The 25,848-nt window shown below is 37.3% G+C and overlaps 1 non-coding gene across 1 annotated transcript; it reads right to left on the minus strand.

Annotated features, from left to right (window-relative positions):
- Nucleotides 1-7,844: 7,844 nt before the first annotated feature.
- LOC112083195 lies at nucleotides 7,845-7,950 on the minus strand. Its single transcript, XR_002897493.1, has one exon. It is a non-coding gene; the product is annotated as a small nucleolar RNA R71 (small nucleolar RNA).
- Between the last annotated feature and the right edge of the window lie 17,898 nt (nucleotides 7,951-25,848).

A 25,848-nucleotide genomic window follows, 5' to 3' on the forward strand; every position in this document is an offset into this window, starting at 1 on the left:
CTTTTATTTGGGGGTTTTTGTTTACCCTTAAGTAATTTACTTGGTGTTCTTTAGTCATGTGGTTTTGTTGTCGTCCCATATCTTATAGACCGTTCTTTTGTTACATTTCACAAATAATAATTTTTTTTTCTACATCTTTCTCCTTTGTTTTTTTTCTTTTTGTGAACATTATCTTTCTCTTTTGTTAATACATATTCGCCAATGCAGATAAGATGAGAGAAGTATTTGCACTCTTTCATCAAACGATATTAATAAAGTAGAAAACTCTCAATTTTCTTCAGCTAAAAATAAAAATGGATTAAAACACGATTTGGACCTCTATTATGTTTTCCTGCAATAGTGTATTTTGTTATGAATACATTTAATTTATTTTGCTTTCGATCATGTAAAAATGATATATTATTTTAGTTTTCATATTATTATGGAACTCTTAAAAATATTCTATATTTTGAACCATTTTTAAAATATTTTAAAAGAGTAACTAAATCAGTGGCTGAGGTAGGTAGTAAAAAGATTATATTTACATGTACTTTTTGAAAGAAAAATAGGTAAACTGTTAAAAATGTAGCTTAATAACCCCTGTAAATTTTGCTCAAAATACATTGTAAATTAAAATTGACCCCTGTAAAATTTTTGGCTAGCTCCGCCACTGAACAAAATGGTCCAAATTGTATCCCTAAAATTTGTTGTAAACTAAATTTTGAAATATATAATTGGGTAAAAAAATGTTTGTAGACTAAACTTCGTAAACTACAAAATAGATATGAGAAAAAAGATCTAATTAAAGTGTTACTGATTTAAATATGTTGATTTTGTGATGGTTAGGTTGTTAGTGAGAATATAATATTTATGTTTATTTGGTGTGTATGTGTTTTAATTTTTAAGCGCGGGCCGAAAGGTTTTTTAAAAAAATAATTCAAAAATTTAAACCATTATTTGTTATTGATAGTAAACCGAATAAAAATTAATAATAATGTAAAACATGTGAATAAAATTTCATATTTACCACTTATTAAACTCTACATATTACACTTACATATACATAAATAAAAAAAATATTAAAAAGAGCAAATAACAGCAATTTAATATCGATCAATTACATGTCCATAAAAGATTTAGATTTTTTTTTCTATAGATTCCTAATATATATCTCCCTTTGTTCTTTCTCCAGAATCTCCATCATCATATTCTTCTTCCCCTTCATGAAATATTATTTCCACAATAGCTAGGTTTAATCTTTTCTCCTTCAACTTATCTTCCCCTCTTTTGTTCTCGTTGTTTACCTTCAAACATCTTCGCTATCTCTTCCATCTCGTCCTTCATATCAATCATACATTTCTTTGTTGTCAAAATTCATTCATCATTTTAACCAATGTTTTCTTGTAGCTTTTGTGATTTTTCTCTAGTAATTCAAACATGGTTTGGTACCCATTTAGCATTTTCGAATTCTTCTATCTCTTAAATTTCTTTGATTATAAATTGATTTTTTCGAGGGTCATTGCCATTTTCTTCTTTTGTATTAAAGTGTAAGTAAACAATCGATTTGGTGGCTTTTGTCTCTCCTTACCAGTTCTTATTTTTCTTGCAAGCACATGCATGAAACTATGGTATCAGAGCATAGGTAGATAATTCATTGGGTAGCTTTTGTCTCTCTTTTTCATAATTTCTTATCTACACTTACATGTACTTGAAGGCTTTAACTTTCTTGTCAACCATATTAAACATAAATCTCCAACATCTTCTTCTTCCTTATCATTTAAACATCTTTATCAGAGCTTTGGTAAACAATCCTTATCTTCCTCGCATGCACACATGCATGAAACCATGATATCAGAGCTTTGGTAAACAATCCCTTTCGTAGTGTATGTCTCTCCTTCTGACCGGTTCTTATCTACTTACATGTACTTAAAAGCTTTAAGTTCCTTGTCAACCATATTAAAAATAAATCAGAAACATGGAAAGATGAACAAACGATGATAGAATATCGATCAGTTACATGTCCTTAAAGGCGTTAACTCTTTTTATCGCTCTAGATTCCTAATTTAGATCTCCCTGATTTCTTTCTCAAGAATCTCCAATATATTATTTTTATTTTTATCCTTCATGAAATATAATTTCCACAATACATATGATTTAGTTTTGTTTCCTTCAACTTCTCCTCCTATCTTTTGTTCTCATATGTACTTTACTTTCAAACATCTTCGTCATCTCTTCTTGTTATTTCTTCATATAAATCACATATTTCTTCGCCGAAAACATTTTCATCATGTTAACCACTGTTCATTGTAGCTCTAGCATTTCAAACAGAGTTTGGTACCAATTTGGCATTGTCGAATTCAATATCTCTAAAATTTCTATAATCATACATTGATGTTTTGAGGGTCCTTGCAATTTTCTTCTTTGGTATTAGAGTGTAGGTAGACACTCCATTTGCTAGCTTTAGTCACTTATTCTTGTCGATTCTTATCTTTCATGCAAGCACGGACATAAAACCATGTATAATAACATAGATAAACAATCCATTTGGTAGCTTTTGTCTCTAATTTTGACCAGTTCTTAACTTCAGTATCAACCATATTAATCAAAAATCAGAAACACGTAAGACACAAATTACGATGATAAAATATCGATCAATTAGATGTACCTGAAAATAACTCTCTCTCTCTCCATATTCCTCATCTTTTCTTTTTTTCTTTTTTATTGTTTTTATTTTCTACTTGTTCTTTTTTATCGTTTTTATTTTCTACGTGTTCTTTTTTATTGTCTTCGTTTTTTTATCGTCTCTTTCCCTAATTCTACCTTTTAATTTTTTAATTTTCATTTTTTATCCTTTATCCATTTTTTCTTCTCTTCCATTTTATCTTTTATATTCTAATTTTTTTCCCAATTTATTCTTTCGGATTATTCTTTTTTTTCTATATTGTGCATCTCATTCTTCTTTTTCTATCAAAAAACTTCATCTTCAACAAATCACTAAAACTAATTGTCTTTGCAAACTTTTTAACATTTACAAGAACTACCTCAGGATCTTTACAAAAACAAGTACGATACAACCTTTCTTCTAACATTAGACACAACAACTCCTTTCTTCATTCTCCAATTCACAACTTAAAAGAAAAGAAATTAATACAATCCAATTTTCAGTCATCCCACAACAATGGAAATTTATGTCCAAAAGCAGAGTACATATAAAAAATGATGAGGTTACGCAACCCAAACGGAAGAGACCAAATTAATAAGAATCTTGACCAACATAACCGGTATCATATCAAAACAACATACAGTAAAACCTTTATAAATTAATAATGTCAGGATTATGATATTTTATTAATTTATTACGATATTTATCTTATAGAAAAAAAAATTTTCGCCTATCTTTTTCTTAAATATTCTTTCAAATGATGTTATATTTAAAAACATAAACGCATATGCTTATAAAATGACATGCACAAACTTGAAATTATGATTACTAATCATTGCAATCGCAATAGAATAGTTGTTTCCATTTGTTAATTATGGACTGAATTATCTATGTAATAATATAAATATTTATTAGTACAAAATTTTGAAAAATTATGGCTACTATCCTTAATGTTGGTGCTGAAATTGAAAACAATATCATAATATATTGTGAAACAGTTACGCGTAAGAAAATCAATTATCACATCTAAATTTTTTTCACAAATTTTGAATGGAGTTAAAAAAAAAACAACATTAAAAGTTATTGATGTAAATAAGTAAAGAGATGATTTTCAATAAAATTTCAAACTTAAATAAAAAAACAACATATTAATCATATTTTAGTATATTATAGCTTACCTATATATATACATAAGTTTTATAATTATTAATTTAAGTTTATGTTGAGGCCATATATTTACATGGGAGTTTCAAAAAAATTATTATCTTATTATCTTATCAAATTTGATGGATTTTTACACTTACCCGACTCGGAACCAGATAAATTTATTAATTTATAATGATTATTAATTTATCTAATATTAATTTACAGAGGTTCTACTGTAATCTAAAACAAAACACAAGATTTATGAATCCAAACAAATAAATCATAAACTTTTCATCCACACATCAATAATAGAAAATAGCAAGAAAAAAGAAATTATTTTATTAATTTCAAACTAAACAAAAACGAAAATGAATTCAACTACAAACTAATACGTTTATAAGAAATCCAATAACAACATCCAACATAATAAGCGGAGTGCATTGACTAACAATATCCTAAACACTAAAAAGAACCAAAAAAGGGATTTGACCAAAAAAATCCAAAATATATATCCCGTCAAAAACCACGGCTCAAACATCCACATGATCACCAGGAACCAATCCAAAAGCACAACAGGCAGCCCGAAAAGTGAGACAAACAATGCTGAATATGGTTTTAATATCCTTATAGCAACATGGGCCTCTAACAACATCCAATAGAAGCCTCAAATAATAAATCTTAAATCTCTCCGAACGGGGCAAGACTCCACAACACAATTGGAGGTCTCCATTGGCTACTGTCACGATCCCAAACAAACTTAGAAGGCAATTACGAAGAAATCTAGCCTCGGGAAAGACACGATCATAGTCCATCCATCCTGAGAACTAACTCTGTCCATGACCATAATATAGATCTTCATCACCAGCAAAGGATCTCAGTTTTCTTTTCTTTTTTTGTTGAAAAGGATCTCAGTTGTCTAGAACGATAAAATGCGAGCAAATAATGTGACTTGTGTTGAGTATATGAACCAATAAGCAGAAAAACATCTCAGGTCAGCCCCAACATAAAACGAAAAAACAAAGTGCACCAAACCCGCTTAATATGTAAAACATAAGTGCGATAAACGAAGACAATCACCAAACTAAAGACGAACAAAAAAAAATAAAAGGAAACGTTACCATATTTCGACATAGCCGTAAAACTAAACAATCACCGATCAAAGCCGCAAAACTAAACAATTACCGATCAAGGCCGCAGAACTAAACAAGTCCACCTAAAAAACACCACCACCTAATCAGTAAACAAACATCAAACGGTATAAAAAAATAAGAAGAATCTATACATTATATAAAATTCAACTTCTAATAAAACTCAGAACGAAAGAAATTCTTAAAACTACAAAAAAGAAAGCCACAAGATCTAAACTAAAACCATTCAGAAAGAAAAGGTAGACCATTATAACACAATACAAATTCACATAAAAGCAATAAAAACAACCGCGTCGAAAATAAAACAGCAGAAAACCTTCACAAAAAAAAACACAAGATCGCTGAGTGAACCACACAGAAATACAGAATATTTATCCTGATAAAGTGATAACACCGGATTTTGACCATTTTATGGATCACTTTAATATTTTTTACAGGTGTTTTTACTCCATTTGCAAAGGTTTTCAAAGGATCTCTATGTTTCCGGATTTTAAAAGATTTTTCAGGTAATTTGGGATAAAGAGGCACAAAATGGAACAAAAAGACTCTTTTGGATAAATGCAGACCGTCAGAATTCTCATAGAGAGACGAAGACCTTCTCACCGTCTGATCACCCTCAAAATTGGACAACTTATAGAAGAATCAACCAGCTTTCAAATGCACTTGGTTTGGAGACATTCCAACGGTTGGATCTCAAGATATTCCATTAGCCCCGGAGCCACTCGAAGACGGCCAGCAAGTCACGCGACCGCGGCCAACAACCTATTTCCTGCGGTCAGAAGCTTCCCGACCGCGGCCAACCAGCCAATCCCCGCGGTCACATCACTCCCGACCGCGGCCATCAAGCTCGAACTAAAACCCATATATCTGAAGCCCAAAGTCACTCTCAGCCTCAATTCCGAAACCCTAGAGACCATGGAGTATTGGAGACTATAAATACTTGTCATTTAGGTCGTTTTTAGAGAAAACGATTGATACTTTACAGAAACTCTTTTCCTTTTGCCGTTTTTATGAGATTTTTGTAGAAGATTGTTCAAGTCCGAGTTCTTCAATAGAGAAGCATCCTTTATCTCTTTTCTTTACTATTTTTCATTACTTTTATTAAAACCGATGATGATGTCGACCTCAGCCATGTCTGAGTAGATCCCGAGTTGGGCTTAGGGTTCCCGAAAGGGACTCTCATAATCGATTAAGACATCTAGTTTTATAGATCTGGGATTTCGACCTGTTCTCTGTTTATTCTTGTTCTTATTGCATGTATGCTTGATTGATCACCTAGTATCTGATCTAGATAGTTAGTGTTGCGAAAGTTTTCATTAAGTATCAGCCCTAGAATGAAACAGGAGATTTTTCCGTAGGAGTGGAAACCTACCTGCGGCGAGATCGTGAGTATTGACGAGTCTTGTGAAGCTCTTGCGTTCTCTCCCTTCCAGGGCCAGAGTGGAAACCTACTGGTCAAGGTTGCGAGAAACAGTTGGTTATGATCACGACAGTGACGTAGTCATACCGCCGTACTCTAGCTCTAGAACCCATATATCGTTATCCGTCAATCCCAATCTATCTACCTTAGTGTTAAAACCGATTATGATCCCTTAGAGTTCCCAAAAGCTCAGTGTTTTTAGCCATAGTTTACAATCCCATCGATTTTTATTTGCTTACTTAAACCTGCATTTCAATTCCCTTAGTTCGATATTTTACTTGCTTTACTAGTTTTTCATTCGATATTTTACTTGCTTTATTAGCCTTTCATTCGATTTCTTTACTTGCTTTCTAGGATAGATTTATTTGCTTTCTTTTGTTTTAGTTTAATTCGTGACAAACAACCAACATTTAAAAACCAATCTAGTCTAGACATAAAGTTAAAAACCATAGAAGAATACCAGGCACACAAATCTCTGTGGATTCGATCCCTAAATACTACAACTGATTAGCTGTGCACTTGCGGCTTTCATTTGTTTTGTTAAGGGTAAAACTTGTTCCCTCACGCAGTTGACACGACATCAAGTTTTTGGCGCCGTTGCCGGGGATTTGTTTCGCTGCCTTTTGCTATTTTTCTTGTTTTAACTTCTATTCTAGACACCTGATCTCTAGTTCTTTCTTAAAGTTTTGCTGTATTATCTTTCTCTTCTTTTGTTTTTCTCTGAATTGCATGAATACCAGGCGCAGACCTGTAGAAAACATTCCAATTCTAGATGAGATAGACAGACACGAAAGAGAACTTCGAAGACTTAGACGAACGCAAGGAATGGCCAACGATGACCAGCCTGGAGATCCTATTAATCGAACTTTGAATATGGACCAAGACGGGTCCGAACATGGAGAAAATGAAGAGAATGATCACAGAGGAGGTGATCATGCTCGACAAGATAGAGAGGAGGATGAGGTTCCTCCAAGAAACCACCAGAACCGCGAGAGAGAAGAACGTGAAGACCTTGAAGCACCCATCAATGCAGCCGATGGTGACCACCAAGGAGAGCAGCCGAATGGACGCGTTAACCGCCCTGTTCAGCAAGCAAATCAACACCGAAGACAAGCCCGAAACCATCGCATAGCTGATTTTGATGCACCTACTCAAAATTTTCAGAACCGATCTGCAATTCAAGTTCCATTTCCGAACCGGAATGAGTTTGAAGTCAAGCCCCAAATCATCTCATTGGTTAAACAAAACCAATTCCATGGAGTTCCTTCTGAACACCCAATGGACCATATCGAGCTCTTTGAAGAAATCTGCAGCATGATGAGAACGAACCAAGTTCCACCAGACTATTTAAAGTGTAAGTTGTTCCCTTTTTCATTAACAGATAAAGCTCACCGTTGGTTGAAATCTTTGCCTGCAGGATCGATTACTAATTGGGAAGAATGTAAAACTGCTTTCTTGAACCACTTCTATACTAAGTCAAGGTCGAATCAGTTGAGAACAAAGATCTCAAACTTTCAACAAGGGCCAACTGAATCTTTCTATGAAGCCTGGAAGCGTTTTAAGGAGTATGAACGTGATTGCCCTCACCATGGATTTCATGGATCAAGCCTGCTGAGCACATTTTACCGAGGTTTGCAACCAAAATACAAACTTTCACTTGATACAGCTAGCAATGGACAAAAGACGATAGCCCAAGGAAGAGCCCTCATCGAAAATTTGGCTCAAGCCAATAGCAATGATTGTCCTGAATACGATCGATCGATGAAGCAAGCCGGAACAGACAACAAGGAGATAACGTTGAATAACATGGTGAGCCAGCTTCTGAAGAGCAACAATCGCCCAATCCATGCTTGTGAGACCAACAATGGCGCAGAAGATGAAGGACCTAGTGATATTGATCACATTAATCAGGCCTTTCAAGAAGAAGATGTGAACTATGTAGGAGCACTGGTGCCATATCAAAATCGCTCCAACAATGGTAACAACAACAACTTCCGGAATGCAAATTACAACAATCTCTCTTACCGCAATCCAAATGTGGAGAATCCTCAAGATCAGTACTACCCACCTCAGCAAAAATCCTTCCAAAACAAATTTCAAGGTGGAAACTTTGGAGGAATAGTACCATATCAACCGCGACAGCCATATAACTACCAAGGTACGGGTATTAACAATCAATTTGTACAACAGCAGGGAGTCACGACGAACCAGCTAGCTTCACAAATCGGTAGACTTGAGCAGTCCATCCAGCAGCTCGTTATGACGAACGAAAAAGCATCTAAAGACGTGAACGTGAAAGTTGACTGCATGTACAATGATCTGAACGGTAAGTTCGAATCTTTATCTTTGCACGTCAAAAAACTGGACGTGCAAGTCGCCCAAACATCCGACTCTATGAAGAGGCAAAGTGGAGTTCTTCCAGGAAGAGTTGAAGATAACCCTAAGAAGTTTTGCAACGCCATAACCACATTGCCTGAAGAAGAGGCCAGAACCAATGGAAAGAAAGAAGAAACCCCAGTCTTTGTACCACTGTACAAAGATGTCGATGCTAAGCAGCCACCATTTAAGGTATCTGAACGATCACCGTTTCAAAGGCTTACAAAAGCCGATGATCTGGGACGTTTTGTTTTCCAATGTTTCATTTCAGGAATCAAGTTCACAGACTGCCTGTGCGATTCTGGAGCCAATGTCAACATCATGTCAAAGACATTTGCCGAGAAATTGGGCATAAAAACCTTAAGGACATCGACGGTTAAGGTTATCTTTGGAGATTCATCTCAAAAAGATACTGAAGGGGCGATTCATGATCTACAAGTTCTAGTGGGAGACAAGATTGTTCCAGCAGATTTCCAAGTCCTGGAGATGGATAAAGATAAGGAGAGGCCACTCATTTTCGGGAGACCATTCCTAGCTACAGTAGGAGCAGTAATCGATCACGCAAACCGGCATGCTGTTTTCCTCAATGTGGATCGAAAAAGTAACTATCCAACTATCTTAGACGATTTTCCAAGCAAAGGAAACAGGCCAAAAGAGAAAGAAAAGGAGAAGCCGAAAGCATTTGCAAAGATCAAGATCATCATTCCACCAGATGCAACAGAAACCAGTGAGGACCAAATTCAGGAGCTGATCGAAAACACAAAAAGGGTTTTAAAAAATATTAAAGTCCGAAAGAAGAGTAAAGGTAAGAAGACGACTCCTCAAGGAGAATAAGTAAAACCTCCAGCGACCGGAAGTGATAAAGGCACATCAAGTGGAGTGCCATTCAAATCAGCCTGATTCTTCATGCCTACGTCGAGCTAAACGACTTAAAACAAAAGCGCTTAATGGGAGGCAACCCATTTAGGTACTCTTTCTTTTAGTTTTCTTTTCCTTTTTACAATTTATGCTTTCTTTTTCTTTTAAGTTTCAGGTATTTTATAAAATAAAAACACAAAAAAAATCAGAAAATTAGAAAAACCAAGAAGAAAAAGGTAGATTTTTAGCTGCTCGGCCCGGCAAAGACGAGAGGATTGGACAAAGGCCGCAGGAGGAAGAGCCGCGGTCGCGACCGACCGACCCGCGGCCAAGGAAGCATCGACCGCGACACCGTAAATGTGACTGCGGCCGACCCCTCGATCACCGCGGTCGCGCGTCTCCTGACCGTGGCCGTTGGTCGTTGAGGCGGAAGCTCGGATTTCGGCCATTTTTCAAAAGGTTCCCGGTGTTACCTGGTGTTTTCCCGGTGTTGCCTGGTGATTCCTGGTGTTACCTGGTGTTTTTCCGGTGATTCCCGGTGATTCCAGTGTTTCCCGAAATATTCCCGGTAAAACCCGTAAAGATCCTCCGTAAGTTTTAAACTTTCCTAACAAGGAAGGTAAGTTCCCGTAAACTTAAAATTCTCGGAAATTTTCCGTTTTTGCTACAAAAACGCTTTTTAAAGAAAAGAAACACACTTTTTGGATCAAAACTCTTTTTTCTCTTCTCTTCCAAATGATTTGGAGATTTAGGAGATAGAACACATTTTTCAATTCTTAATATTTTTAAGAGGTTCTTGGCTCAAACCTCACTCTTTTTCAAAGCTGATTTCAATTCTGCCATCAAATCTCTCTTTCCAGCAAGCTATGAACCTCAAACTCGCCATTTTTAATTGATTTCAGAACTTAGGGTTTTCTTAAAAAGCTCAAATCTCTGTCTATTGATGGTGGAAATAGCTTAAGAACAATAGATTATCATTTTAGGTTATCTAAAATCGTTTTTAACAACTAGCTTAAGAGGAATTGAGATTTTTGAAATTTGGATTCTACATGCTTCATAAAAATCGAATTTGGAACAGCAAAATTGATGAATTTGATTAAGTCTTGTGTAATTAGTGATTAGTATTGGGTAATCTTTAGAATTTACATGGAAATTGCTCATAAAAACCGATTTTTAGAAGATTTCTATGTTGAGAACATCAATAATCCGAATCTGGTCATGAACTACTTGATTTCTCTGATTTAATATCAATTTTGTTTGCTCATGGTTTTAATTAATCTCTTTATGCTAGTATTAGTATAACAGATCTTAATGTGTTAAAATCAGCATACATATTCACTCTTTTTCCAAGAATCATTTTGTTTTGCAGAAAAATGGAACAAACCAGATCCCGAAGAAGCTGTCACACTGGTGACAGCTCTGAGGACATTCCCGATGATGCTACTCTAGGAGAGTACATGCTGAACCAAGCCCGACCGAGAAGGAGAAACTATGTGATGAGATTGCTCCAGCACTCAAGAAAAACACGAGCAGCTCCTGAGCCACCACAGATTCGATACATTGGGAGGGATACAAACCCGAGAGTGGACTATGCAAGACGTTTCAAGAAGCTGAACATCAAACCCACGCCTTGCATTGATTATCATACACTCGAGATGCTTGGAATCAGAGAGGATGTGATCTGGTACATCGATGCACTTAAGCTGAGACCCTACATGGAGCTGAACCTTCCGACTTATCCTGAGCTAGTCCATGAGTTCTTAGCGACTATCACACTCCACCACACGAAGAGGAGGAACCCCAGAGCATCAGATGGCATCCTGTCATTCTCTATCCTTGGACAGCCTTACTCTCTCACCATTTCTGAGGTTTGTGAAGCTCTTAAGCTTCCATACACTGATGGCATTTACCTTGAAGCTGAACCTGATCTTAACCTGTGGAGAGAGATGGGTCATGGAGTCTATGATAGCGGGAGATCGAAGTCAGCCCTTCTTACTCATCCAGCAGTGAGAATTGTGCACAAACTCTTAGCACACACGATCTTCTCTAGAGCCAACATGGGAGGTGTTTTGAAGACTGAGCTCATAACACTTCAGATTCCATTTATGGACGATCCACGACTTGCCTGCTTTGCCTGGATCATAGCGGAGAATATGGTAAAGGTGAAGCATGATTTACATGGTTGCGAGGACACTACTCCAGCTTACGGGAGTGCTATTACAGCGATACTACAGGCTGTAGGATTCGATTTCTCATCTGATGATCCACTTCCCGATGTCTGGTATGACCTACTTTATCTCTCTCGCGATCACACTATCTCTCGTGCCGCTTTCGATCCAGACAGGTTTGGTTACAAGTATTGCACTGGCACTGAGGAGCACCGAGTCAGCCTGCCTTCAGCATCTATCCCGAGATTGTGTAACGGAGGACATCCACGATGGACTCCGGAACCTGATGATTTTCTGCCATCTGTACCTCGTCTACCATTCACCATTGGCCAATACATAGTGGCCAAGGCAAAGCGTGATGCAGCTGCAGCCCGTGCTCACTTTCAGCCATCTGTTTCGACCGGCCACACCTCATCATCTACATCATCGCACACTCATTCCGATCTGGAGCGCAGAGTTGAGAGACAGGGACGACGCTTTGAGCGCGTTGTCACCTTCCTACAGGAGCAGCACCAGTTCGCAGACGACACATCGGAGGATGAGTGATTGATCAGCACTTCACTACCATCACGGTTCTATCATCATTTTCTTTTCTTTTCTTTTATCTTATTTATTTCGCTTTTATTCACCATCTTCTCGCCAACTTTTTCACACTGGGGACAGTGTGATTTAAGTCTGGGGAGGATGTCTATCCGTACTAATCATTTTCTTGCTTTTGCTTTTAAATTTCAAGCACTTTTTTAATTTTTAATATGTAACCTATTCGACATTAAGTATTTTTCAGGAATGTTTGACGCAAAACTATGATGATTTAGACCTGCACACTTCTACACTATGCATGATAGCTCATTTGTGGTTAGCACTAGACTAGGTGGTAGCTAGAGTACTTGCACTACGAACTCCCACCAGAGGACTTCTATTCATGGAGATTCTTTCTGACAGGATATACTAGATCATTTTATTTGGACTTAATATTGATTTATAATTTTCTCATCATTGATTTTAGGCAGGCATCGACATACACATCTAGGACGTCTTTTACCCTCACTTTTACCACTCTTTGTCATCCTAGATGACCAGTTTATCTTTATCTGGTACCATACCCTAAACCCAAAACCCTTGTTTTCAATCCGCATGCATTCTCTCTTTAGTTTATATCAGCAGATATGTGTAAAAACGTCGGAGAGAAGAGGACCGACGCAGTTTTCAGTCACTCATAAAGGAGACTGAATGGAATTGGGAAGGAAGAGTATCAGAAACATCATGAAGCTTTACAAGACAGATATTGACTGGTAATTTCGTGCTCTCTAAGACTCTATATCTAAAGGTGTTCCCTTTCTCTAAAAAAAAATAAAAAAAAAAGTGAAAAGAGAAAGGGAGACAAAAAGCTTAATGAGTCTTATTGTCGAAGTTTTTGGAGCAATAAGCAACCACTATTCGTTTAAGGAGCTATGGTTTTGAAAGATTTACAAAAATCTAAGTCTGGGGGAGTTAGGAGAGAACCTGAGGACGAAGACCAGAAATCTATGGCAAGAAGAAAGTGACTGAAAACTATGGATACCAACAGCTTCACTCTCTCTTACAGTTTTGCATAATATCCTGTATCCTCCAGACATTCAGGTAACCCGTAAACACTTTAAGTCTTACCCCTAGAATAATCCTTTTTGACACCTAGCCTAGATTGCCTTGCCTAGATTTTCTTTGATGAGAACCACCGAGATTTTTAATGAATGTTAAGAGCTAGTTGACTGGAAGTTAGATCTTAGTGCATAGATTTCCGCATGACGGATTAACGGACTAGTTATGCCTGTATTGCTAGTGAGAATTTTCTATGCTATTCCCGATTGATGCATACTGATCGATATTGGTCTAGAAGTTTGGTCTCTGAGATTTTATTTAGTTCCTGCGTTTTCAAACCTCTCGCCGAGATTTGGCTTTTGTTTTGTTTGAGGACAAACAAAAGACTAAGTCTGGGGGAGTTGATAACACCGGATTTTGACCATTTTATGGATCATTTTAATATCTTTTACAGGTGTTTTTACTCCATTTTCAAAGGTTTTCAAAGGATTTCTATGTTTCCGGATTTTAAAAGACTTTTCAGGTAATTTGGGATAAAGAGGCACAAAATGGAAAAAAAGACTCTTTTGGATAAATGCAGACCGTCAGAATTCTCATAGAGAGACGAAGACCTTCTCACCGTCGGATCACCCTCAAAATTGGACAACTTATAGAAGAATCAACTAGCTTTCAAATGCACTTGGTTTGGAGACATTCCAACGGTTGGATCTCAAGATATTCCATTAGCCTCGGAGCCACTCGAAGACGGCCAGCAAGTCACGCGACCGCGGCCAACAACCTATTTCCCGCGGTCAGAAGCTTCCCAACCGCGGCCAACCAGCCAATCCCCGCGGTCACATCACTCCCGACCGCGGCCATCAAGCTCCGAACTAAAGCCCATATATCTGAAGCCCAAAGTCACTCTAAGCCTCAATTCTGGAACCCTAGAGACCATGGAGTATTGGAGACTATAAATACTTGTCATTTAGGTCGTTTTTAGAGAAAACGATTGATACTTTACAGAAACCCTTTTCCTTTAGCCGTTTTTATGAGATTTTTGTAGAAGATTGTTCAAGTCCGAGTTCTTCAATAAAGAAGCATCCTTTATCTCTTTTCTTTACTGTTTTTCATTACTTTTATTAAAACCGATGATGATGTCGACCTCAGCCATGTCTGAGTAGATCCCGAGTTGGGCTTAGGGTTCCCGAAAGGGGCTCTCATAATCGATTAAGACATCTAGGTTTATAGATCTGGGATTTCGACCTGTTCTCTGTTTATTCTTGTTCTTATTGCATGTATGCTTGATTGATCACCTAGTATCTGATCTAGATAGTTAGTGTTGCGAAAGTTTTCATTAAGTATCAGCCCTAGAATGAAACAGGCGATTTTTCCGTAGGAGTGGAAACCTACCTGCGGCGAGATCGTGGGTATTGACGAGTCTTGTGCAGCTCTTGCGTTCTCTCCCTTCCAGGGCCAGAGTGGAAACCTACTGGTCAAGGTTGCGAGAAACAGTTGGTTATGATCACGACAGTGACGTAGTCATACCGCCGTACTCTAGCTCTAGAACCCATATATCGTTATCCGTCAATCCCAATCTATCTACTTTAGTGTTAAAACCGATTATGATCCCTTAGAATTCCCAAAAGCTCAGCGTTTTTAGCCATAGTTTACAATCCCATTGATTTTTATTTGCTTACTTAAACCTGCATTTCAATTCCCTTAGTTCGATATTTTACTTGCTTTACTAGTTTTTCATTCGATATTTTACTTGCTTTATTAGCCTTTCATTCGATTTCTTTACTTGCTTTCTAGGATAGATTTATTTGCTTTCTCTTGTTTTAGTTTAATTCGTGACAAACAACCAACATTTAAAAACCAATCTAGTCTAGACATAAAGTTAAAAACCGTAGAAGAATACCAGGCTCACAAATCTCTGTGGATTCGATCCCTAAATACTACAACAGATTAGCTGTGCACTTGCGGCTTTCATTTGTTTTGTTTAGGGTAAAACTTGTTCCCTCACGCAGTTGACACGACATCATAAAGCAGAAAGGATGGAGGCGCAGAGTAAATATATTGGCTCTCCTCTGTCAACACATTAGACAGAAAAACTGCTTGGGATTGCAATTTTCCTTAACAGGAATAGACCAACCAGAACAATATCACCCAAAAAAAAACATGGGATCAGTTATTAAGTGAACATAAAAAGGAAAGAAAAAAACATAAAGAAAGAGAAAGACGCAAACTAACTTTCCTTGGCATGTTCTTGATGCGGACATCAGTACCTGGAGTCGTGGAGAGGACAAGTGCAACGGACATGCGAGTCTAGCCAAGGGTAAAGGAGAGACGATCTCCCTTGTTGGGCAAGTCAATGACGAAGGGGAGACGACTGTCATTGATTTGCCTTCTCTAGACTCCTATCCCATCACAAAGAAGCCATCAAACCTCTCGGCTCACGTTCCAGCCGAACCAGACCAGAAAATATCAACCGACTTGACCCGACGCCGAGAAAACCTCTCAAAGTCAACCGACGTCAATTTTGATGAGTTAAACTACTCCAGCTTCAAGATTCATCAACCAAACACCTACAAGAAGACATTTTGTCGTGGAAGAATTCCCCTGGAGCGAGTTCATTTAGAAGTTGCCCGAGACCCTCCATTCAGAGCCTACCGAGAGCCGAGTCATGAGTTCACGCTTTGTTTCTCTTTTTCAAGTGTTGCTGCGAATTCTCAAGTCACTGGATATCATATTAGACGTACATGGAAGAGAAAAGAAAGCTCAGAATCTATTTGGAGCGTTCACACTAAAGAAAAGCCACCTAGACCAAGACTTGCCTTAAACGGAACCGTTCACACTTGTGTTCACACCAGGCGACTTCTACACTTAAAAACTCGTGGTCCCACTTTCAAGAGACGTCCTCCAAGGCTTCAAGAAGACATATTTTGGCCAGAACAAGTTTTCCTTTTGTGCCTTAGACATTAAAATGTCAAACGGCTCTTTTCTCATTATTAGCAAATCTTTGTTTCCTTTTCTTTGTTTTGTGAACGTTGAGCAGACTCTTTATAAGCTCTTCGTCTCTTTCTTTGTTGGGGACACATCTCTATTCTAATAAACTTCAGTTTTTGTTTCAAAGCTTTGTGCCTTTGATTCTGTTCTTGTTTTATCGATTTCTCTTAAGTATTGTGTGTGGAATTTCCCTTGCTTAAGAATCGATTGATCCTGTTCTTTCTAGTGCGTGGTTATCCCCAGGAAAGTCAGTATCAACCCTTGTTTGTCTCAGCAAAAACCGCACCTGAGCCAAGCTTCCATCATTCACCATCGATCCACCCTTCCGCATAAGCCTTTTAGAGCCATGAGGCCTTTGGTTTAAAGACTTGATCTCGAGTCTTACATCATTGGTATCAGAGCTTCAAAAGCTCCTATCTATCAGGTTATTTCGTTCCTTTCATTAGTTTTTCATTAGTTTTCATATTTCTCATAAAAATCCTAAAAAGTATTGTTTATCGTTAGATCTGTTGTTTCAATTTTATAAAAATCATAAAAAAAAAACCTAGAAAAATTTTCTTTTGCTATTTTAGTTTCCTAACCCCTTATAAAAGCCAAAAAAAATTATTACTAGAAATTTAGAAATCGATTTATTAGTTTTAATCCAAGCAAACTCAAACTAGAAATTTTCTGCAATTTTTCTGTTTTGTGATTTTGTTTTGATTTGAATAAAACATTGATTTCTTTTGAATCTTCTTGTGAGAGGTACCATGGGAGATGTTGTTGAAGACCCTGTTGCTACCATGGCCCGAGCCTTCACAGCCTTTCAAGATGAAGTGAGAAACATGGGCTTAAGGCTAGAACAAAACATCGCCAACATAGGCGAGAGACTTGGCTGTGTTGAAGCACCACCCAACGGTGCAAACAGAGGCGCCCCACCACCCCAAGCTGACCAGCACGAAGATAACATGCCAGATCTTGAAGATGATTTGCCCCCTGATCGAAACAGAGCCCCGGATCCACAACTACGACAACCTCGCCGGAGAGATCCAATGAACCGAAACCGGATCCATGAAGAGGTTCAAGGGCCGAACAATGACTTGAAGATGACTCCTCCTACCTTTGCTGGGAAGGTGGATCCAGATGCCTACCTTGATTGGGAGAGGCGTATGGAGTATATCTATGAGTGCTACAACTACCCGGAGCCAAAGAAAGTCACCTTTGCGGCTGCTCAACTAACTGATCATGCCCTTGCCTGGTGGGATCGAGCGATGGCTGAGAGAATACACTACAGAGAATGACCACTCAATTCTTGGGTGGAGATGAAAACCTTACTCAAGCGGAGATATGTCCCACCTCACTACCACCGCGATCTTCAAAGAAAATTCAGAAAACTGTACCAGGGTCAAAGGACAGTAGAAGAGTACTATGATGAGTTTGAGATCTTGAGGAACAGGCTGGAGCTAGAGGAATCAGAAGAGACACTCATGTCCCATTTCATTGAAGGTCTCAATGACCGAATCGCTAGAAAAGTGGAGAGACAACCATACCATCAACTTCACGAGCTGTTGCACCTAGCCATCCAAGTGGAGCAACAGATAAAGAAGAAGACATCTACTGCTCAGAAAGCTAAGTCTAATCCGCTAACATGGAGTGCACCAACACCTCAGCCCATTGACAAAGGAAAGTCCCTTGAAATTGAATCTCGATTCAAAAGTAAGGTGCATGACTCCTTTAGAGATGTGCGCCAAGAGCAAGGTAAGTCTTCTACTCCTTACCACACACGTGAACTGACTTGTTACAGATGCAAAGGAAGAGGTCACATATCACGTGACTGCCCAAACCCAAGGGTGATGATCGTTTTGCCATCCGGTGACTATGAATCGCAAGATGAAGAAGAACCTGAGAATGATAAGGAGACTGTCGAATATGCTGATGAAGGAGAATCTCTGGTTATACTAAGAGCTTTAAACGCTCAGGTTTTTGAAGAAGACAAAGCCCAAAGAGAGAATCTCTTTCACACTCGTTGTACCGTGAAAGACAAGGTATGTCATCTCATTATAGATAGCGGTTCTTGTACTAACATTGCAAGTTGTTTGATGATTGAGAAGCTAGGTTTTACTACTACAAGTCACCCTAGACCTTACAAGCTTAAGTGGCTGAATGACAAAGAGGAGCTGAGCGTTTCCAAACAAGTGAAAGTTCCCTTTTCAATCGGCGACTACAAAGATGAAGTAGTGTGTGATGTTGCACCAATGGAAGCTGGCCATATCCTCTTAGGACGACCATGGCAGTATGACAGAGAGGTATCACATAATGGGAGAACAAACCAATACTCTTTCAGTTTTAACGATCGGAGGATCACACTTGCCCCATTAGATCATTCGGAAGTCTGTGTGATGCAAGCTAGAGCAAAAGAGAAAAGGCAACTCAAGGTAAGTCTTTTTCTACAAAAATCTGAACCTTTACCTTCCTTAGAGCCCATAACACACTTGTCTTTGCCAAAAGAGTCAAAAACAGGTTATGAGAAGCTTGCGGCCACAGAGTTCATCAAGAAATCAACAAAGGATGCACTCGATATTCACTCAACGTGGAAGGACAGCAAGGCAAGAATGAAAGAACATGGCTACCTCTACTCAATGCTGATCAGAGAAGCCCCACGAATATCAGACCAACCACCAAAACCGAACCAACACCAAGGTAAGCTTCTAAACCAATACTCGGGATACAAGTCTAACTTACTCTATTTTGGTGCAGGTCATATGGTTTCGAGGTCGAAACCTCTTCAAGAGAGAGGGTATGATGCGGACATCAGTACCTGGAGTCGTGGAGAGGACAAGTGCAACGGACATGCGAGTCTAGCCAAGGGTAAAGGAAAGACGATCTCCCTTGTTGGGCAAGTCAATGACGAAGGGGAGACGACTGTCATTGATTTGCCTTCTCTAGACTCCTATCCCATCACAAAGAAGCCATCAAACCTCTCGGCTCACGTTCCAGCCGAACCAGACCAGAAAACATCAACCGACTTGACCCGACGCCGAGAAAACCTCTCAAAGTCAACCGACGTCAATTTTGATGAGTTAAACTACTCCAGCTTCAAGATTCATCAACCAAACACCTACAAGAAGACATTTTGTCGTGGAAGAATTCCCCTGGAGCGATTTCATTTAGAAGTTGCCCGAGACCCTCCATTCAGAGCCTACCGAGACCCGAGTCATGAGTTCACGCTTTGTTTCTCTTTTTCAAGTGTTGCTGCAAATTCTCAAGTCACTGGGATATCATATTAGACGTACATGGAAGAGAAAAGAAAGCTCAAAATCTATTTGGAGCGTTCACACTAAAGAGAAGCCACCTAGACCAAGACTTGCCTTAAACGGAACCGTTCACACTTGTGTTCACACCAGGCGACTTCTACACTTAAAAACTCGTGGTCCCACTTTCAAGAGACGTCCTCCAAGGCTTCTAGAAGACATATATTGGCCAGAACAAGTTTTCCTTTTGTGCCTTAGACATTAAAATGTCAAACGGCTCTTTTCTCATGATTAGCAAATCTTTGTTTCCTTTTCTTTGTTTTGTGAACGTTGAGCAGACTCTTTATAAGCTCTTCGTCTCTTTCTTTGTTGGGGACACATCTCTATTCTAATAAACTTCAGTTTTTGTTTCAAAGCTTTGTGCCTTTGATTCTGTTCTTGTTTTATCGATTTCTCTTAAGTATTGTGTGTGGAATTCCCCTTGCTTAAGAATCGATTGATCCTGTTCTTTCTAGTGCGTGGTTATCCCCAGGAAAGTCAGTATCAACCCTTGTTTGTCTCAGCAAAAACCGCACCTGAGCCAAGCTTCCATCATTCACCATCGATCCACCCTTCCGCATAAGCCTTTTAGAGCCATGAGGCCTTTGGTTTAAAGACTTGATCTCGAGTCTTACATCAGTTCTGCCTGCTGGGAGACCGCTTCTTGGCGCATCTTTTTCACCCTCAACGTAAGGGTTGGGTTCAGAGATTCAGACGCAGTATGGTCTTCGCTGAAATCCTACTTTTTCTATGTCTTCTGCAAATGGTCATTGTCACTTCACATGTGTAAGAATAACACATTAAATGCCATTATCATGGGTTGTAAGAGTATGGGCAATCGAATCAAATTAAGGCATATTTCAATTCTCGAATGGAAATAAATTTGAACCTTGTTTCCCGCTTAATAGATTGTTCATACTTGGCCCAGATTCTTTGATACTGAGACCGGACTGTTGGGATTGTCTCGCTGGCTGGCCACTACTAAAAAAAGACTCTATAGCTACAGATTTTTCTGTAGCTGTAGCCTAAAATCCGTAGCTATACAGCTATTTAGCTACAGAAAGTTACGAAAAACATTTGTAGCTATAGCTTCATAGCTAATTTAATTTCGTAGCTTTTCCTGACTAAATTATCCACGGATTACTACGACCGTTTTTGTGGCTTTTTGAGCTACGATTTAGTTATAGAAGCATCTGTGACTAGTTAAATAAAAGCCACGAGTATATTCGTGACTAATCAGTGACTTTTTCAAAATAAAAAAAAAAAAATTAATAACAATAATTTGTTATATATTAATAACAACTAGGAGAGAATCCGCGCATATGCACAGATCTTGTTTTAATTTATATTTTAAATAATACATTTTTAGAATTTATATTGAATTTTATTTTTACCATCAATGTTTTTTTGTTTAAATATTTATATTTTCTGATTTCTTCTAGATGATAAATTATTTGTAATCTCTTCCACACCGGTTGTACCAAATAATCCAATTTTTCTCTTACGGCAATGAGGGACTAAAGATCTACTGTTTTAATCTATTCTATTAAAACAGAAGCACATTTAGTGCTTGCATCCAAACATTCCCAAAGTTTTTTTATAATATTTTATCTTATTTTTATATTTAATTTCCGAAATTAGTTATTAATTTATATATTTTTAGATTTCCTAAAATCTAGGTCATCTTTAATTTAAATTTCAAATTATTAGAAATTTAATTAAATTTAGTTACAAAAATTTGCATTCAATTTAATTTAAATTAAAAAAAATCAAAAAATTATAATTAAATTTTATTACAAAAATTTAGATAATAATTTTAATACTTTAGAATTTCTTAAATACAGAAAAGATTTAATTTAAAATTTTAAATTTAAATAATTTTTTTTATAAAAATACATAGTAAATAAATATTTTATCGTATTTTATCATAAACAATCGGTATAAAATATCAAATATTTAAGAGTAATAAATATTTATATTATACAATAATATGATTGAGCTGATTAGAGTTATATATATATATATATTTAAGGTCTATGAGTTAATTTATTAAAACATGTAAGATATTAAAATGATTTGAAACAATTAAACTAACAGGTTAACTCGTTTATATATATTTATATATATATATATATTTTAATAATACAAATAATAAATAAATATCTTATCTTATATTTTTTCATAATCAATTAGTCCAAATATTTCATATTAGTAAATATTTATAGGATTATACAATTATAATTATAATCTTATATGGATTAGTTTGTCAAAACATGTAAGATATTAAAAATGATTTAAGACAACTAAACGGATGGATTAGCAAATTCATAGCTATAAAGATTGTTTATGTGTAAATCTAAATTCACATAATAACAAAGTTTATAATTAACATTAAATCAATGTATACTTAATTAACGTATACTTTTATTCTACTAATATACAAATTTTACTGTTTAAAATTAAAATATGCTAACAATTTTTTTATTTAAAAAAATAAATAACAAAAAAAATTATATCTAAACAAAAAAGATAAATGCAACTTATATTAAAAATAAAAAATAATACATTTCCGTGCGGACGCACAGGGTTAAAATCTAGTTTATATATAAAACGTAATAGCTCATAGAAAAATTTACCATTTTGAGTTTTTTTGGTTATATATATTTTATTGATTACATCTTTTTAAAAATTACTAAAAAATTTTGTATGACATTTTTATGTATCCACTTTATTTTTTACTATTATTTTTTAATAATTTTTTATCTCTTTAATTATTTATTGAATATTTTGTATATTATAATTTTATTAGTTAAAGTTTTATATAAGATTATTTAAAGTTTCTTAATTTATTCAATCTGATAATTTTTTTTCACTTTCATAAAAATTTAGTTATACTTTTAGTTTGAAAATATGGTTTAAATCATTTAGAAAGAAGAAATGGAATGATGTATTTCAAAAAATTTTATATTATATAATATTTATAACTTTTGATATATTTAAAATAAATTTGAATTTATTTATTTAAATACATTTGTTATACATATTAATATTTATTAATGTTTTTTAGTGTTTTTTCTTTAAATATAATTAATTATTTATTTCATTAAAATTTTAAATAAACAAGTATGCGTTGCAATCTTTTTCTGTCCGTGAGGATCCCACCAAAGCGCCTTGCACTTCTAATAGGCCATGAAATAGATCTGAATCATTCTCAATGAATCCATAAGAAGTGATCCTATTTTTTTCATCGGGTCCGGGTAGAGACCAAAGGTCTTGAGCGACCGATCCGGCAGAACAACTCAAAAGATAAAGAAGTATCGTAAATTTCTTCATGCTCGTTCCAAGTTCGAAGTACCATTTGTACAAATAAGAATCCCCTTCGTTACATGATTTCTTCTTCATATAGATAGATATAGGATCTACAAGTAGCTGGAGAAAGTTGGCCAGTTTTATATATAAGATAATCTGAATACAATATGTATTATCTATATCTATATATCTTTGCAAAACGGAGATATAGCAGTGGGCATCAGCGGTTGGCGGCGGATATCACCGGCGGTCAGTGGTGGTGATTGCAAGAACGGGATCGGCGTGAACGCTAAAGCAGCGGTGATGAACCCATTTCCTCAACGAAATCAGTGCTCAAAGATTTCTCTGTCAGACCAAATCAGGTAAAACCTCACTCTTAACGGCGGAACGTTGGCGGCGAAGAGATCTAAAAAAAGTTAGATCTGAAAAAGATTAGGAAGGAGACGAAGATGAGAAAGAAGAAGAGGAAGGAGAAGAGAAAACTTATCAGACGGTGGCAATGATTTTTGAGTATCGGCGTTGGAGGCGAGAAAGAGAAACAGATTAGTTTCTTTTTTTGACACAGAAGTAGATCTGCGTTATGAGATGAAGAAAAAAGGAGAGGATTTGTGTCTGTTGGATTTAATTTTTATCCAACGGTGGATGTTATAGTAAAGTGTGATCCTCTCCCCTAATAAGTAACCAATGAGAAGCCAGTCTTTTGAAAGTTCAATAACGCTTTCATTACTTTGTCATTAGTGAGATTATATTGCAATTTTCAGTAACGATTGATAAATTAATACTAGATAATTAAATGATCCAAACCAAATACAGAAACATTCATTAATTTTTTTTAAATTATTTCAAAGTTATAACTATCAAATATTCGTTAAAGTTAAAAAAAAATTTTTATTAAACACCATATCTGTGTGAACCAAAACTCACACAACCAAAAATTTGTAAGGAAAACTTAAAAAATCCGAAATTTTTATGGTAATCGCAAAAACAATAAGATCAAAAAAAGTTTTTTTTGCTGAAAAGTGTTTAGGTTTTATTGCTCTCGAGTTGTGTAAAGTTACATAATGAATCGTATAAGTCGCTTATTTATACTAACTCTCTCAACCGCCTCTCCAAAAAATCTCGGGAGAGATTTTTGGAATATATCCTTATCCTGTCGTCCGGCCACCGTCATAACGCTTTTGCCTAGGTTTCAGTAGGCTCGCATCTTTTGGCTCGGCCCACTTTCTCTTGTGCGCAGCTCGGCCCATCTTCTCTTATGCACGGCTCGGCCCGTTTGAATGTCCTTCACGCGGCTTGGTCCACTTACTTCTTCCTCACGGCTCGGCCCATTCACAGCTTGGCCTACTCCTCCTATGTGCGGCTCGGCCCATACTTGATGGATCGCTGGTTCTCATTGCCAAATCGGCTCTCCGATGTCCTTGAGATGGTTTAAACCGATTGGGGTAAAACCGACCCCAACAGTTAGCCCCCCAGCTCGTCAGTTTCAGAGGTGAGAGTGACGAGATTTATCATTCCTAGTCGTGGAATTAACCATCGAGTTGAACCTATCGTGGGATGATCACAGGCGAGACGTATCGGGAACGAGATTGCCGAGCCGTTATGGAGGCGAGGTGACCGACATGAGGGACAATGCCGAGCTGTTTTGGCGGAGGTTATGCCGAGGCGTTCTGGTGTAGGTAACGACGAGGCGTTTTTCTAAGAAAATTGCCGAGCCGTTTTGCATTAACGATAACGACAAGGCGTTTATGTTAATAATGCCGAGCCGTGTTTCAAGGTAACGACGAGGCGTTTTTCTAAGAAAGTTGTCGAGCCGTTTCGTGTTGATGATAACGACGAGGCGTTTATGTTAATAATGCGGAGCCGTGTTTCAAGGTAACGACGAGGCGTTTTTTTAAGAAAGTTACCGAGCCGTTTCGTGTTGACAATAACGACGAGGCGTTTTTCTAAGAAAGTTGTCGAGACATTTCGTGTTGACAATAAAGACGAGGCGTTTTTCTAAGAAAGTTGCCGAGCCGTTTTTTGTTAACGATAACGACGAGGCGTTTATGTTAATAATGCCGAGCCGTGTTTCAAGGTAACGACGAGGCGTTTTTCTAAGAAAGTTGCCGAGCCGTTTCGTGTTGACAATAACGACGAGGCGTTTTCTAAGAAAATTGCCGAGCCGTTTCATGTTGACAATAACGACGAGGCATATTTCTAAGAAAGTTCCATTTGCGTTAACGATAACGACGAGGCGTTTATGTTAATAATGTTGAGCCGTGTTCAAGGTAACGACGAGGCGTTTTTCTAAAAAATTTCCAAGCCGTTTCGTGTTAACGATAACGACGAGGCATTCTTATGAAATTGTCGAGCTGTATTGACAAAGCGTGGTTCAGTTCACACAGCTTGATGAGATATTCTCAGATAACCATAGCTGTGTTGTGGGCTCGGTTTACCTGGACAACTCAATACGAGAAGCGTTTAGCAGCCGTTAGTTCTCTCCAAGACATTTTGGGTGTTGGCGCGTATGACGGACGCGCCAAGAGATTATGCATTCGCTGCGGACTTCACGCGCCTTCATTGAATACCTTTGCGTCATCCCGAGGTCCACGCGGACTCCACGCGCTTCGGTCGTTCTATAAATAGGTGAGCTGCTCCGTTCCTTCTCATAATCTTCAGATCTTCTCGTTCTTACTAAAAGGTAGCTCTCCCTTCTCTCTTCTTTCTCTCTCTAGTTTATTTATTTCCCGGCTAGGGTTCCGAGGTCTCCGCTGCTCCAGATCTTTTTCCGACAAAAGTTCGCCGCGTAGCATTGTAATTCCCGTACAAGCTGTAAATCATGTCGAACCATTCCGACGATTCGTTGGATTTGCTTTTTAACTACGAGCCGAGCCGTGTAGATGCCGAGGTGAGAGGTATAACAGGATCCTCCGAGGCGTCTGTCTCGCTGAGCCCTTCCAACCGTTCATCT

The sequence above is a fragment of the Eutrema salsugineum genome, unplaced genomic scaffold (genome assembly GCF_000478725.1).
Source record: "Eutrema salsugineum unplaced genomic scaffold, Eutsalg1_0 scaffold_7, whole genome shotgun sequence".
NCBI lineage: Eukaryota > Viridiplantae > Streptophyta > Magnoliopsida > Brassicales > Brassicaceae > Eutrema > Eutrema salsugineum.